Raw genomic sequence first — 9399 nt, 5'->3', positions numbered from 1 at the left:
ATTCCAATGATAGCTTTAGTAGTTCCACAATTTTTTGAGTGGTCTCGCTTAACAGAAGCAGTCGTGGCCGAGTGGTTAAGGCGACAGACTAGAAATCTGTTGGGATATTCCCGCGCAGGTTCGAATCCTGCCGACTGCGTTCGAACAAACATTCTTATTCCAATAATAGCTTTAGTAGTTCCACACTTTTTTGAGTGGTCTCGGTTAACAGAAGCAGTCGTGGCCGAGTTGTCAAGGCGACAGACTAGAAATCTGTAGGGATATTCCCGCGTAGGTTCGAATCCTGCCGACTGCGTTCGAACACACATACTTATTCCAATGATAGCTTTAGTAGTTCCACAATTTTTTGAGTGGACTCGCTTAACAGAAGCAGTCGTGGCCGAGTGGTTAAGGCGACAGACTAGAAATCTGTTGGGATATTCCCGCGCAGGTTCGAATCCTGCCGACTGCGTTCGAACAAACATTCTTATTCCAATAATAGCTTTAGTAGTTCCACACTTTTTTGAGTGGTCTCGGTTAACAGAAGCAGTCGTGGCCGAGTTGTCAAGGCGACAGACTAGAAATCTGTAGGGATATTCCCGCGCAGGTTCGATTCCTGCCGACTGCGTTCGAACACACATACTTATTCCAATGATAGCTTTAGTAGTTCCACAATTTTTTGAGTGGACTCGCTTAACAGAAGCAGTCGTGGCCGAGTGGTTAAGGCGACAGACTAGAAATCTGTTGGGATATTCCCGCGCAGGTTCGAATCCTGCCGACTGCGTTCGAACAAACATTCTTATTCCAATAATAGCTTTAGTAGTTCCACACTTTTTTGAGTGGTCTCGGTTAACAGAAGCAGTCGTGGCCGAGTTGTCAAGGCGACAGACTAGAAATCTGTAGGGATATTCCCGCGCAGGTTCGAATCCTGCCGAGTGCGTTCAAACACACATACTTATTCCAATGATAGCTTTAGTAGTTCCACAATTTTTTGAGTGGACTCCGTTAACAGAAGCAGTCGTGGCGAAGTGGTTAAGGCGACAGACTCGAAATCTGTTGGGATATTTCCGCGCAGGTTCGAATCCTGCCGATTGCGATTGAGCAAAGATTTTTTATTTCAATAATACCTTTAGCAGTTTCACAGATTTTTGAGTGGTCTCAGTTAACAGCAGCAGTCGTGGCCGAGTGGTTAAGGCGACAGACTCGAAATCTGTTGGGATATTTCCGCGCAGGTTCGAATCCTGCCGACTGCGTTCGAACTCACGTACTTATTTCAATGATAGCTTTAGTAGTTCCACATTTTTTTATTAGTCTCGGTTAACAGAAGCAGTCGTGGCCGTGTGGTTAAGGCGACAGACTTGAAATCTGTTGGGATACTCCCGCGCAGGTTCGAATCCCGCCGACTGCGTTCGAACACACATACTTATTCCAATGATAGCTTTAGTAGTTCCACAATTTTTTGAGTGGACTCGCTTAACATAAGCAGTCGTGGCCGAGTGGTTAAGGCGACAGACTAGAAATCTGTTGGGATATTCCCGCGCAGGTTCGAATCCTGCCGACTGCGATTGAGCAAAGATTTTTTATTTCAATAATACCTTTGGTGGTTTCACAGATTTCTGAGTAGTCTCGGTTAATCGAAGCAGTCGTGGACGAGTGGTTAAGGCGAAAGACTCGAAATCTGTAGCGATATTCCCGCGCAGGTTCGAATCCTGCCGACTGCGTTCGAACTAACATACTTATTCCAATGATAGCTTTAGTAGTTCCACACTTTTTGAGTGGTCTCCGTTAACAGAAGCAGTCGTGGCCGAGTGGTTAAGGCGACAGACTCGAAATCTGTTGGGATATTCCCGCGCAGGTTCGAATCCTGCCGATTGCGATTGAGCAAAGATTTTTTATTTCAATAATACCTTTAGCAGTTTCACAGATTTTTGAGTGGTCTCAGTTAACAGCAGCAGTCGTGGCCGAGTGGTTAAGGCGACAGACTCGAAATCTGTTGGGATATTTCCGCGCAGGTTCGAATCCTGCCGACTGCGTTCGAACTCACGTACTTATTTCAATGATAGCTTTAGTAGTTCCACATTTTTTTATTAGTCTCGGTTAACAGAAGCAGTCGTGGCCGTGTGGTTAAGGCGACAGACTTGAAATCTGTTGGGATACTCCCGCGCAGGTTCGAATCCCGCCGACTGCGTTCGAACACACATACTTATTCCAATGATAGCTTTAGTAGTTCCACAATTTTTTGAGTGGACTCGCTTAACATAAGCAGTCGTGGCCGAGTGGTTAAGGCGACAGACTAGAAATCTGTTGGGATATTCCCGCGCAGGTTCGAATCCTGCCGACTGCGATTGAGCAAAGATTTTTTATTTCAATAATACCTTTGGTGGTTTCACAGATTTCTGAGTAGTCTCGGTTAATCGAAGCAGTCGTGGACGAGTGGTTAAGGCGAAAGACTCGAAATCTGTAGCGATATTCCCGCGCAGGTTCGAATCCTGCCGACTGCGTTCGAACTAACATACTTATTCCAATGATAGCTTTAGTAGTTCCACACTTTTTGAGTGGTCTCCGTTAACAGAAGCAGTCGTGGCCGAGTGGTTAAGGCGACAGACTCGAAATCTGTTGGGATATTCCCGCGCAGGTTCGAATCCTGCCGATTGCGATTGAGCAAAGATTTTTTATTTCAATAATACCTTTAGCAGTTTCACAGATTTTTGAGTGGTCTCAGTTAACAGCAGCAGTCGTGGCCGAGTGGTTAAGGCGACAGACTCGAAATCTGTTGGGATATTTCCGCGCAGGTTCGAATCCTGCCGACTGCGTTCGAACTCACGTACTTATTTCAATGATAGCTTTTGTAGTTCCACAATTATTTAGTGGTCTCGGTTAACAGAAGCAGTCGTGGCCGAGTTGTTAAGGCGACAGACTTGAAATCTGTTGGGATACTCCCGCGCAGGTTCGAATCCTGCCGACTGCGTTCGAACACGCATTCTTATTCCAATGATAGCTTTAGTAGTTCCACAATTTTTTGAGTGGACTCGCTTAACAGAAGCAGTCGTGGCCGAGTGGTTAAGGCGACAGACTAGAAATCTGTTGGGATATTCCCGCGCAGGTTCGAATCCAGCCGACTGCGTTCGAACAAACATTCTTATTCCAATAATAGCTTTAGTAGTTCCACACTTTTTTGAGTGGTCTCGGTTAACAGAAGCAGTCGTGGCCGAGTTGTCAAGGCGACAGACTAGAAATCTCTAGGGATATTCCCGCGCAGGTTCGAATCCCGCCGACTGCGTTCGAACACACATACTTATTCCAATGATAGCTTTAGTAGTTCCACAATTTTTTGAGTGGACTCGCTTAACAGAAGAAGTCGTGGCCGAGTGGTTAAGGCGACAGACTCGAAATCTGTTGGGATATTTCCGCGCAGGTTCGAATCCTGCCGACTGCGTTCGAACTAACATACTTATTCCAATGATAGCTTTAGTAGTTCCACACTTTTTGAGTGGTTTCCGTTAACAGAAGCAGTCGTGGCCGAGTGGTTAAGGCGACAGACTCGAAATCTGTTGGGATATTTCCGCGCAGGTTCGAATCCTGCCGACTGCGTTCAAACACACATACTTAATCCAATGATAGCTTTAGTAGTTCCACAATTTTTTGAGTGGACTCGGTTAACAGAAGCAGTCGTGGCCGAGTGGTTAAGGCGACAGACTTGAAATCTGTTGGGATATTCCCGCGCAGGTTCGAATCCTGCCGACTGCGTTCGAACAAACATTCTTATTCCAATAAAAGCTTTAGTAGTTCCACACTTTTTTGAGTGGTCTCGGTTAACAGAAGCAGTCGTGGCCGAGTTGTCAAGGCGACAGACTAGAAATCTGTTGGGATATTCCCGCGCAGGTTCGAATCCTGCCGATTGCGATTGAGCAAAGATTTTTTATTTCAATAATACCTTTAGCAGTTTCACAGATTTTTGAGTGGTCTCAGTTAACAGCAGCAGTCGTGGCCGAGTGGTTAAGGCGACAGACTCGAAATCTGTTGGGATATTTCCGCGCAGGTTCGAATCTTGCCGATTGCGATTGAGCAAAGATTTTTTATTTCAATAATACCTTTAGCAGTTTCACAGTTTTTTGAGTGGTCTCAGTTAACAGCAGCAGTCGTGGCCGAGTTGTTAAGGCGACAGACTTGAAATCTGTTGGGATATTTCCGCGCAGGTTCGAATCCTGCCGACTGCGTTCAAACACACATACTTATCCAATGATAGCTTTAGTAGTTCCACAATTTTTTGAGTGGACTCGCTTAACAGAAGCAGTCGTGGCCGAGTGGTTAAGGCGACAGACTAGAAATCTGTTGGGATATTCCCGCGCAGGTTCGAATCCTGCCGACTGCGTTCGAACAAACATTCTTATTCCAATAATAGCTTTAGTAGTTCCACACTTTTTTGAGTGGTCTCGGTTAACAGAAGCAGTCGTGGCCGAGTTGTCAAGGCGACAGACTAGAAATCTGTAGGGATATTCCCGCGCAGGTTCGATTCCTGCCGACTGCGTTCGAACACACATACTTATTCCAATGATAGCTTTAGTAGTTCCACAATTTTTTGAGTGGACTCGCTTAACAGAAGCAGTCGTGGCCGAGTGGTTAAGGCGACAGACTAGAAATCTGTTGGGATATTCCCGCGCAGGTTCGAATCCTGCCGACTGCGTTCGAACAAACATTCTTATTCCAATAATAGCTTTAGTAGTTCCACACTTTTTTGAGTGGTCTCGGTTAACAGAAGCAGTCGTGGCCGAGTTGTCAAGGCGACAGACTAGAAATCTGTAGGGATATTCCCGCGCAGGTTCGAATCCTGCCGAGTGCGTTCAAACACACATACTTATTCCAATGATAGCTTTAGTAGTTCCACAATTTTTTGAGTGGACTCCGTTAACAGAAGCAGTCGTGGCGAAGTGGTTAAGGCGACAGACTCGAAATCTGTTGGGATATTCCCGCGCAGGTTCGAATCCTGCCGATTGCGATTGAGCAAAGATTTTTTATTTCAATAATACCTTTAGCAGTTTCACAATTTTTTGAGTGGACTCGCTTAACAGAAGAAGTCGTGGCCGAGTGGTTAAGGCGACAGACTCGAAATCTGTTGGGATATTTCCGCGCAGGTTCGAATCCTGCCGACTGCGTTCGAACTCACGTACTTATTTCAATGATAGCTTTAGTAGTTCCACAATTTTTTAGTGGTCTCGGTTAACAGAAGCAGTCGTGGCCGAGTGGTTAAGGCCACAGACTTGAAATCTGTTGGGATACTCCCGCGCAGGTTCGAATCCTGCCGACTGCGTTCGAACACACATACTTATTCCAATGATAGCTTTAGTAGTTCTACAATATTTTGAGTGGACTCGCTTAACAGAAGCAGTCGTGGCCGAGTGGTTAAGGTGACAGACTAGAAATCTGTTGGGATATTCCCGCGCAGGTTCGAATCCTGCCGACTGCGATTGAGCAAAGATTTTTTATTTCAATAATACCTTTGGTGGTTTCACAGATTTCTGAGTAGTCTCGGTTAATCGAAGCAGTCGTGGACGAGTGGTTAAGGCGACAGACTCGAAATCTGTAGCGATATTCCCGCGCAGGTTCGAATCCTGCCGACTGCGTTCGAACTAACATACTTATTCCAATGATAGCTTTAGTAGTTCCACACTTTTTGAGTGGTCTCCGTTAACAGAAGCAGTCGTGGCCGAGTGGTTAAGGCGACAGACTCGAAATCTGTTGGGATATTCCCGCGCAGGTTCGAATCCTGCCGATTGCGATTGAGCAAAGATTTTTTTTTCAATAATACCTTTAGCAGTTTCACAGATTTTTGAGTGGTCTCAGTTAACAGCAGCAGTCGTGGCCGAGTGGTTAAGGCGACAGACTCGAAATCTGTTGGGATATTTCCGCGCAGGTTCGAATCCTGCCGACTGCGTTCAAACACACATACTTATTCCAATGATAGCTTTAGTAGTTCCACAATTTTTTGAGTGGACTCGCTTAACAGAAGCAGTCGTGGCCGAGTGGTTAAGGCGACAGACTAGAAATCTGTTGGGATATTCCCGCGCAGGTTCGAATCCTGCCGACTGCGTTCGAACAAACATTCTTATTCCAATAATAGCTTTAGTAGTTCCACACTTTTTTGAGTGGTCTCGGTTAACAGAAGCAGTCGTGGCCGAGTTGTCAAGGCGACAGACTAGAAATCTGTAGGGATATTCCCGCGCAGGTTCGATTCCTGCCGACTGCGTTCGAACACACATACTTATTCCAATGATAGCTTTAGTAGTTCCACAATTTTTTGAGTGGACTCGCTTAACAGAAGCAGTCGTGGCCGAGTGGTTAAGGCGACAGACTAGAAATCTGTTGGGATATTCCCGCGCAGGTTCGAATCCTGCCGACTGCGTTCGAACAAACATTCTTATTCCAATAATAGCTTTAGTAGTTCCACACTTTTTTGAGTGGTCTCGGTTAACAGAAGCAGTCGTGGCCGAGTTGTCAAGGCGACAGACTAGAAATCTGTAGGGATATTCCCGCGCAGGTTCGAATCCTGCCGAGTGCGTTCAAACACACATACTTATTCCAATGATAGCTTTAGTAGTTCCACAATTTTTTGAGTGGACTCCGTTAACAGAAGCAGTCGTGGCGAAGTGGTTAAGGCGACAGACTCGAAATCTGTTGGGATATTCCCGCGCAGGTTCGAATCCTGCCGATTGCGATTGAGCAAAGATTTTTTATTTCAATAATACCTTTAGCAGTTTCACAGATTTTTGAGTGGTCTCAGTTAACAGCAGCAGTCGTGGCCGAGTGGTTAAGGCGACAGACTCGAAATCTGTTGGGATATTTCCGCGCAGGTTCGAATCCTGCCGACTGCGTTCGAACTCACGTACTTATTTCAATGATAGCTTTAGTAGTTCCACAATTTTTTATTAGTCTCGGTTAACAGAAGCAGTCGTGGCCGTGTGGTTAAGGCGACAGACTTGAAATCTGTTGGGATACTCCCGCGCAAGTTCGAATCCCGCCGACTGCGTTCGAACACACATACTTATTCCAATGATAGCTTTAGTAGTTCCACAATTTTTTGAGTGGACTCGCTTAACATAAGCAGTCGTGGCCGAGTGGTTAAGGCGACAGACTAGAAATCTGTTGGGATATTCCCGCGCAGGTTCGAATCCTGCCGACTGCGATTGAGCAAAGATTTTTTATTTCAATAATACCTTTGGTGGTTTCACAGATTTCTGAGTAGTCTCGGTTAATCGAAGCAGTCGTGGACGAGTGGTTAAGGCGAAAGACTCGAAATCTGTTGGGATATTTCCGCGCAGGTTCGAATCCTGCCGACTGCGTTCGAACTCACGTACTTATTTCAATGATAGCTTTTGTAGTTCCACAATTATTTAGTGGTCTCGGTTAACAGAAGCAGTCGTGGCCGAGTTGTTAAGGCGACAGACTTGAAATCTGTTGGGATACTCCCGCGCAGGTTCGAATCCTGCCGACTGCGTTCGAACACGCATTCTTATTCCAATGATAGCTTTAGTAGTTCCACAATTTTTTGAGTGGACTCGCTTAACAGAAGCAGTCGTGGCCGAGTGGTTAAGGCGACAGACTAGAAATCTGTTGGGATATTCCCGCGCAGGTTCGAATCCTGCCGACTGCGTTCGAACAAACATTCTTATTCCAATAATAGCTTTAGTAGTTCCACACTTTTTTGAGTGGTCTCGGTTAACAGAAGCAGTCGTGGCCGAGTTGTCAAGGCGACAGACTAGAAATCTGTAGGGATATTCCCGCGCAGGTTCGAATCCCGCCGACTTCGTTCGAACACACATACTTATTCCAATGATAGCTTTAGTAGTTCCACAATTTTTTGAGTGGACTCGCTTAACAGAAGAAGTCGTGGCCGAGTGGTTAAGGCGACAGACTCGAAATCTGTTGGGATATTTCCGCGCAGGTTCGAATCCTGCCGACTGCGTTCGAACTCACGTACTTATTTCAATGATAGCTTTAGTAGTTCCACAATTTTTTAGTGGTCTCGGTTAACAGAAGCAGTCGTGGCCGAGTGGTTAAGGCCACAGACTTGAAATCTGTTGGGATACTCCCGCGCAGGTTCGAATCCTGCCGACTGCGTTCGAACACACATACTTATTCCAATGATAGCTTTAGTAGTTCCACAATTTTTTGAGTGGACTCGCTTAACAGAAGCAGTCGTGGCCGAGTGGTTAAGGCGACAGACTAGAAATCTGTTGGGATATTCCCGCGCAGGTTCGAATCCTGCCGACTGCGATTGAGCAAAGATTTTTTATTTCAATAATACCTTTGGTGGTTTCACAGATTTCTGAGTAGTCTCGGTTAATCGAACCAGTCGTGGACGAGTGGTTAAGGCGACAGACTCGAAATCTGTAGCGATATTCCCGCGCAGGTTCGAATCCTGCCGACTGCGTTCGAACTATTATACTTATTCCAATGATAGCTTTAGTAGTTCCACACTTTTTGAGTGGTCTCCGTTAACAGAAGCAGTCGTGGCCGAGTGGTTAAGGCGACAGACTCGAAATCTGTTGGGATATTTCCGCGCAGGTTCGAATCCTGCCGACTGCGTTCAAACACACATACTTAATCCAATGATAGCTTTAGTAGTTCCACAATTTTTTGAGTGGACTCGGTTAACAGAAGCAGTCGTGGCCGAGTGGTTAAGGCGACAGACTTGAAATCTGTTGGGATATTCCCGCGCAGGTTCGAATCCTGCCGACTGCGTTCGAACAAACATTCTTATTCCAATAAAAGCTTTAGTAGTTCCACACTTTTTTGAGTGGTCTCGGTTAACAGAAGCAGTCGTGGCCGAGTTGTCAAGGCGACAGACTAGAAATCTGTTGGGATATTCCCGCGCAGGTTCGAATCCTGCCGATTGCGATTGAGCAAAGATTTTTTATTTCAATAATACCTTTAGCAGTTTCACAGATTTTTGAGTGGTCTCAGTTAACAGCAGCAGTCGTGGCCGAGTGGTTAAGGCGACAGACTCGAAATCTGTTGGGATATTTCCACGCAGGTTCGAATCCTGCCGATTGCGATTGAGCAAAGATTTTTTATTTCAATAATACCTTTAGCAGTTTCACAGATTTTTGAGTGGTCTCAGTTAACAGCAGCAGTCGTGGCCGAGTGGTTAAGGCGACAGACTCGAAATCTGTTGGGATATTCCCGCGCAGGTTCGAATCCTGCCGATTGCGATTGAGCAAAGATTTTTTATTTCAATAATACCTTTAGCAGTTTCACAGATTTTTGAGTGGTCTCAGTTAACAGCAGCAGTCGTGGCCGAGTAGTTAAGGCGACAGACTCGAAATCTGTTGGGATATTTCCGCGCAGGTTCGAATCCTGCCGACTGCGTTCAAACACACATACTTATTCCAATGATAGCTGTAGTAGTTCCACAACTTTTTG

At 45.7% G+C, this 9399-nt stretch overlaps 60 non-coding genes across 60 annotated transcripts; all 60 read left to right on the top strand.

The window, feature by feature from the left end:
• Positions 1–57: 57 nt before the first annotated feature.
• TRNAS-AGA (transfer RNA serine (anticodon AGA)) lies at positions 58–139 on the top strand. Its single transcript has one exon. It is a non-coding gene; the product is annotated as a tRNA-Ser (tRNA).
• A 74-nt stretch (positions 140–213) lies between these two features.
• On the top strand, positions 214–295 carry TRNAS-AGA (transfer RNA serine (anticodon AGA)). The gene has a single exon. It is a non-coding gene; the product is annotated as a tRNA-Ser (tRNA).
• A 74-nt stretch (positions 296–369) lies between these two features.
• On the top strand, positions 370–451 carry TRNAS-AGA (transfer RNA serine (anticodon AGA)). Its single transcript has one exon. It is a non-coding gene; the product is annotated as a tRNA-Ser (tRNA).
• A 74-nt stretch (positions 452–525) lies between these two features.
• On the top strand, positions 526–607 carry TRNAS-AGA (transfer RNA serine (anticodon AGA)). The gene has a single exon. It is a non-coding gene; the product is annotated as a tRNA-Ser (tRNA).
• Positions 608–681: 74 nt separating this feature from the next.
• On the top strand, positions 682–763 carry TRNAS-AGA (transfer RNA serine (anticodon AGA)). Its single transcript has one exon. It is a non-coding gene; the product is annotated as a tRNA-Ser (tRNA).
• A 74-nt stretch (positions 764–837) lies between these two features.
• TRNAS-AGA (transfer RNA serine (anticodon AGA)) lies at positions 838–919 on the top strand. Its single transcript has one exon. It is a non-coding gene; the product is annotated as a tRNA-Ser (tRNA).
• A 74-nt stretch (positions 920–993) lies between these two features.
• Positions 994–1075, top strand: TRNAS-CGA (transfer RNA serine (anticodon CGA)). Its single transcript has one exon. It is a non-coding gene; the product is annotated as a tRNA-Ser (tRNA).
• A 75-nt stretch (positions 1076–1150) lies between these two features.
• TRNAS-CGA (transfer RNA serine (anticodon CGA)) lies at positions 1151–1232 on the top strand. The gene has a single exon. It is a non-coding gene; the product is annotated as a tRNA-Ser (tRNA).
• A 73-nt stretch (positions 1233–1305) lies between these two features.
• On the top strand, positions 1306–1387 carry TRNAS-UGA (transfer RNA serine (anticodon UGA)). The gene has a single exon. It is a non-coding gene; the product is annotated as a tRNA-Ser (tRNA).
• Positions 1388–1461: 74 nt separating this feature from the next.
• On the top strand, positions 1462–1543 carry TRNAS-AGA (transfer RNA serine (anticodon AGA)). The gene has a single exon. It is a non-coding gene; the product is annotated as a tRNA-Ser (tRNA).
• A 75-nt stretch (positions 1544–1618) lies between these two features.
• Positions 1619–1700, top strand: TRNAS-CGA (transfer RNA serine (anticodon CGA)). The gene has a single exon. It is a non-coding gene; the product is annotated as a tRNA-Ser (tRNA).
• Positions 1701–1773: 73 nt separating this feature from the next.
• Positions 1774–1855, top strand: TRNAS-CGA (transfer RNA serine (anticodon CGA)). The gene has a single exon. It is a non-coding gene; the product is annotated as a tRNA-Ser (tRNA).
• Positions 1856–1930: 75 nt separating this feature from the next.
• TRNAS-CGA (transfer RNA serine (anticodon CGA)) lies at positions 1931–2012 on the top strand. The gene has a single exon. It is a non-coding gene; the product is annotated as a tRNA-Ser (tRNA).
• A 73-nt stretch (positions 2013–2085) lies between these two features.
• On the top strand, positions 2086–2167 carry TRNAS-UGA (transfer RNA serine (anticodon UGA)). Its single transcript has one exon. It is a non-coding gene; the product is annotated as a tRNA-Ser (tRNA).
• A 74-nt stretch (positions 2168–2241) lies between these two features.
• Positions 2242–2323, top strand: TRNAS-AGA (transfer RNA serine (anticodon AGA)). Its single transcript has one exon. It is a non-coding gene; the product is annotated as a tRNA-Ser (tRNA).
• A 75-nt stretch (positions 2324–2398) lies between these two features.
• TRNAS-CGA (transfer RNA serine (anticodon CGA)) lies at positions 2399–2480 on the top strand. The gene has a single exon. It is a non-coding gene; the product is annotated as a tRNA-Ser (tRNA).
• A 73-nt stretch (positions 2481–2553) lies between these two features.
• On the top strand, positions 2554–2635 carry TRNAS-CGA (transfer RNA serine (anticodon CGA)). Its single transcript has one exon. It is a non-coding gene; the product is annotated as a tRNA-Ser (tRNA).
• A 75-nt stretch (positions 2636–2710) lies between these two features.
• On the top strand, positions 2711–2792 carry TRNAS-CGA (transfer RNA serine (anticodon CGA)). Its single transcript has one exon. It is a non-coding gene; the product is annotated as a tRNA-Ser (tRNA).
• Positions 2793–2865: 73 nt separating this feature from the next.
• On the top strand, positions 2866–2947 carry TRNAS-UGA (transfer RNA serine (anticodon UGA)). The gene has a single exon. It is a non-coding gene; the product is annotated as a tRNA-Ser (tRNA).
• A 74-nt stretch (positions 2948–3021) lies between these two features.
• On the top strand, positions 3022–3103 carry TRNAS-AGA (transfer RNA serine (anticodon AGA)). The gene has a single exon. It is a non-coding gene; the product is annotated as a tRNA-Ser (tRNA).
• Positions 3104–3177: 74 nt separating this feature from the next.
• TRNAS-AGA (transfer RNA serine (anticodon AGA)) lies at positions 3178–3259 on the top strand. The gene has a single exon. It is a non-coding gene; the product is annotated as a tRNA-Ser (tRNA).
• Positions 3260–3333: 74 nt separating this feature from the next.
• TRNAS-CGA (transfer RNA serine (anticodon CGA)) lies at positions 3334–3415 on the top strand. The gene has a single exon. It is a non-coding gene; the product is annotated as a tRNA-Ser (tRNA).
• Positions 3416–3488: 73 nt separating this feature from the next.
• On the top strand, positions 3489–3570 carry TRNAS-CGA (transfer RNA serine (anticodon CGA)). The gene has a single exon. It is a non-coding gene; the product is annotated as a tRNA-Ser (tRNA).
• A 74-nt stretch (positions 3571–3644) lies between these two features.
• On the top strand, positions 3645–3726 carry TRNAS-UGA (transfer RNA serine (anticodon UGA)). Its single transcript has one exon. It is a non-coding gene; the product is annotated as a tRNA-Ser (tRNA).
• Positions 3727–3800: 74 nt separating this feature from the next.
• Positions 3801–3882, top strand: TRNAS-AGA (transfer RNA serine (anticodon AGA)). Its single transcript has one exon. It is a non-coding gene; the product is annotated as a tRNA-Ser (tRNA).
• A 75-nt stretch (positions 3883–3957) lies between these two features.
• TRNAS-CGA (transfer RNA serine (anticodon CGA)) lies at positions 3958–4039 on the top strand. Its single transcript has one exon. It is a non-coding gene; the product is annotated as a tRNA-Ser (tRNA).
• A 75-nt stretch (positions 4040–4114) lies between these two features.
• Positions 4115–4196, top strand: TRNAS-UGA (transfer RNA serine (anticodon UGA)). The gene has a single exon. It is a non-coding gene; the product is annotated as a tRNA-Ser (tRNA).
• A 73-nt stretch (positions 4197–4269) lies between these two features.
• TRNAS-AGA (transfer RNA serine (anticodon AGA)) lies at positions 4270–4351 on the top strand. Its single transcript has one exon. It is a non-coding gene; the product is annotated as a tRNA-Ser (tRNA).
• Positions 4352–4425: 74 nt separating this feature from the next.
• TRNAS-AGA (transfer RNA serine (anticodon AGA)) lies at positions 4426–4507 on the top strand. The gene has a single exon. It is a non-coding gene; the product is annotated as a tRNA-Ser (tRNA).
• Positions 4508–4581: 74 nt separating this feature from the next.
• TRNAS-AGA (transfer RNA serine (anticodon AGA)) lies at positions 4582–4663 on the top strand. Its single transcript has one exon. It is a non-coding gene; the product is annotated as a tRNA-Ser (tRNA).
• Positions 4664–4737: 74 nt separating this feature from the next.
• Positions 4738–4819, top strand: TRNAS-AGA (transfer RNA serine (anticodon AGA)). The gene has a single exon. It is a non-coding gene; the product is annotated as a tRNA-Ser (tRNA).
• Positions 4820–4893: 74 nt separating this feature from the next.
• On the top strand, positions 4894–4975 carry TRNAS-CGA (transfer RNA serine (anticodon CGA)). The gene has a single exon. It is a non-coding gene; the product is annotated as a tRNA-Ser (tRNA).
• A 75-nt stretch (positions 4976–5050) lies between these two features.
• On the top strand, positions 5051–5132 carry TRNAS-CGA (transfer RNA serine (anticodon CGA)). Its single transcript has one exon. It is a non-coding gene; the product is annotated as a tRNA-Ser (tRNA).
• A 73-nt stretch (positions 5133–5205) lies between these two features.
• On the top strand, positions 5206–5287 carry TRNAS-UGA (transfer RNA serine (anticodon UGA)). The gene has a single exon. It is a non-coding gene; the product is annotated as a tRNA-Ser (tRNA).
• Positions 5288–5361: 74 nt separating this feature from the next.
• TRNAS-AGA (transfer RNA serine (anticodon AGA)) lies at positions 5362–5443 on the top strand. Its single transcript has one exon. It is a non-coding gene; the product is annotated as a tRNA-Ser (tRNA).
• Positions 5444–5518: 75 nt separating this feature from the next.
• Positions 5519–5600, top strand: TRNAS-CGA (transfer RNA serine (anticodon CGA)). Its single transcript has one exon. It is a non-coding gene; the product is annotated as a tRNA-Ser (tRNA).
• Positions 5601–5673: 73 nt separating this feature from the next.
• On the top strand, positions 5674–5755 carry TRNAS-CGA (transfer RNA serine (anticodon CGA)). Its single transcript has one exon. It is a non-coding gene; the product is annotated as a tRNA-Ser (tRNA).
• Positions 5756–5829: 74 nt separating this feature from the next.
• Positions 5830–5911, top strand: TRNAS-CGA (transfer RNA serine (anticodon CGA)). The gene has a single exon. It is a non-coding gene; the product is annotated as a tRNA-Ser (tRNA).
• A 74-nt stretch (positions 5912–5985) lies between these two features.
• Positions 5986–6067, top strand: TRNAS-AGA (transfer RNA serine (anticodon AGA)). Its single transcript has one exon. It is a non-coding gene; the product is annotated as a tRNA-Ser (tRNA).
• Positions 6068–6141: 74 nt separating this feature from the next.
• Positions 6142–6223, top strand: TRNAS-AGA (transfer RNA serine (anticodon AGA)). Its single transcript has one exon. It is a non-coding gene; the product is annotated as a tRNA-Ser (tRNA).
• Positions 6224–6297: 74 nt separating this feature from the next.
• Positions 6298–6379, top strand: TRNAS-AGA (transfer RNA serine (anticodon AGA)). Its single transcript has one exon. It is a non-coding gene; the product is annotated as a tRNA-Ser (tRNA).
• A 74-nt stretch (positions 6380–6453) lies between these two features.
• On the top strand, positions 6454–6535 carry TRNAS-AGA (transfer RNA serine (anticodon AGA)). The gene has a single exon. It is a non-coding gene; the product is annotated as a tRNA-Ser (tRNA).
• A 74-nt stretch (positions 6536–6609) lies between these two features.
• Positions 6610–6691, top strand: TRNAS-CGA (transfer RNA serine (anticodon CGA)). The gene has a single exon. It is a non-coding gene; the product is annotated as a tRNA-Ser (tRNA).
• Positions 6692–6766: 75 nt separating this feature from the next.
• On the top strand, positions 6767–6848 carry TRNAS-CGA (transfer RNA serine (anticodon CGA)). Its single transcript has one exon. It is a non-coding gene; the product is annotated as a tRNA-Ser (tRNA).
• A 73-nt stretch (positions 6849–6921) lies between these two features.
• On the top strand, positions 6922–7003 carry TRNAS-UGA (transfer RNA serine (anticodon UGA)). The gene has a single exon. It is a non-coding gene; the product is annotated as a tRNA-Ser (tRNA).
• Positions 7004–7077: 74 nt separating this feature from the next.
• TRNAS-AGA (transfer RNA serine (anticodon AGA)) lies at positions 7078–7159 on the top strand. The gene has a single exon. It is a non-coding gene; the product is annotated as a tRNA-Ser (tRNA).
• Positions 7160–7234: 75 nt separating this feature from the next.
• TRNAS-CGA (transfer RNA serine (anticodon CGA)) lies at positions 7235–7316 on the top strand. The gene has a single exon. It is a non-coding gene; the product is annotated as a tRNA-Ser (tRNA).
• A 73-nt stretch (positions 7317–7389) lies between these two features.
• Positions 7390–7471, top strand: TRNAS-UGA (transfer RNA serine (anticodon UGA)). Its single transcript has one exon. It is a non-coding gene; the product is annotated as a tRNA-Ser (tRNA).
• Positions 7472–7545: 74 nt separating this feature from the next.
• TRNAS-AGA (transfer RNA serine (anticodon AGA)) lies at positions 7546–7627 on the top strand. The gene has a single exon. It is a non-coding gene; the product is annotated as a tRNA-Ser (tRNA).
• Positions 7628–7701: 74 nt separating this feature from the next.
• On the top strand, positions 7702–7783 carry TRNAS-AGA (transfer RNA serine (anticodon AGA)). Its single transcript has one exon. It is a non-coding gene; the product is annotated as a tRNA-Ser (tRNA).
• Positions 7784–7857: 74 nt separating this feature from the next.
• Positions 7858–7939, top strand: TRNAS-CGA (transfer RNA serine (anticodon CGA)). The gene has a single exon. It is a non-coding gene; the product is annotated as a tRNA-Ser (tRNA).
• Positions 7940–8012: 73 nt separating this feature from the next.
• TRNAS-UGA (transfer RNA serine (anticodon UGA)) lies at positions 8013–8094 on the top strand. Its single transcript has one exon. It is a non-coding gene; the product is annotated as a tRNA-Ser (tRNA).
• A 74-nt stretch (positions 8095–8168) lies between these two features.
• On the top strand, positions 8169–8250 carry TRNAS-AGA (transfer RNA serine (anticodon AGA)). Its single transcript has one exon. It is a non-coding gene; the product is annotated as a tRNA-Ser (tRNA).
• A 75-nt stretch (positions 8251–8325) lies between these two features.
• On the top strand, positions 8326–8407 carry TRNAS-CGA (transfer RNA serine (anticodon CGA)). The gene has a single exon. It is a non-coding gene; the product is annotated as a tRNA-Ser (tRNA).
• Positions 8408–8480: 73 nt separating this feature from the next.
• On the top strand, positions 8481–8562 carry TRNAS-CGA (transfer RNA serine (anticodon CGA)). The gene has a single exon. It is a non-coding gene; the product is annotated as a tRNA-Ser (tRNA).
• Positions 8563–8636: 74 nt separating this feature from the next.
• TRNAS-UGA (transfer RNA serine (anticodon UGA)) lies at positions 8637–8718 on the top strand. Its single transcript has one exon. It is a non-coding gene; the product is annotated as a tRNA-Ser (tRNA).
• Positions 8719–8792: 74 nt separating this feature from the next.
• Positions 8793–8874, top strand: TRNAS-AGA (transfer RNA serine (anticodon AGA)). The gene has a single exon. It is a non-coding gene; the product is annotated as a tRNA-Ser (tRNA).
• A 75-nt stretch (positions 8875–8949) lies between these two features.
• On the top strand, positions 8950–9031 carry TRNAS-CGA (transfer RNA serine (anticodon CGA)). Its single transcript has one exon. It is a non-coding gene; the product is annotated as a tRNA-Ser (tRNA).
• A 75-nt stretch (positions 9032–9106) lies between these two features.
• On the top strand, positions 9107–9188 carry TRNAS-CGA (transfer RNA serine (anticodon CGA)). Its single transcript has one exon. It is a non-coding gene; the product is annotated as a tRNA-Ser (tRNA).
• A 75-nt stretch (positions 9189–9263) lies between these two features.
• Positions 9264–9345, top strand: TRNAS-CGA (transfer RNA serine (anticodon CGA)). The gene has a single exon. It is a non-coding gene; the product is annotated as a tRNA-Ser (tRNA).
• Positions 9346–9399: the final 54 nt, after the last annotated feature.

This window comes from Phalangium opilio, unplaced genomic scaffold (assembly GCF_054372755.1).
Source record: "Phalangium opilio isolate 3A_F unplaced genomic scaffold, DU_Popi_V2 ptg000105l_1, whole genome shotgun sequence".
Taxonomy (NCBI): domain Eukaryota; kingdom Metazoa; phylum Arthropoda; class Arachnida; order Opiliones; family Phalangiidae; genus Phalangium; species Phalangium opilio.
This window is presented reverse-complemented; position numbering and strand designations above follow the sequence as displayed.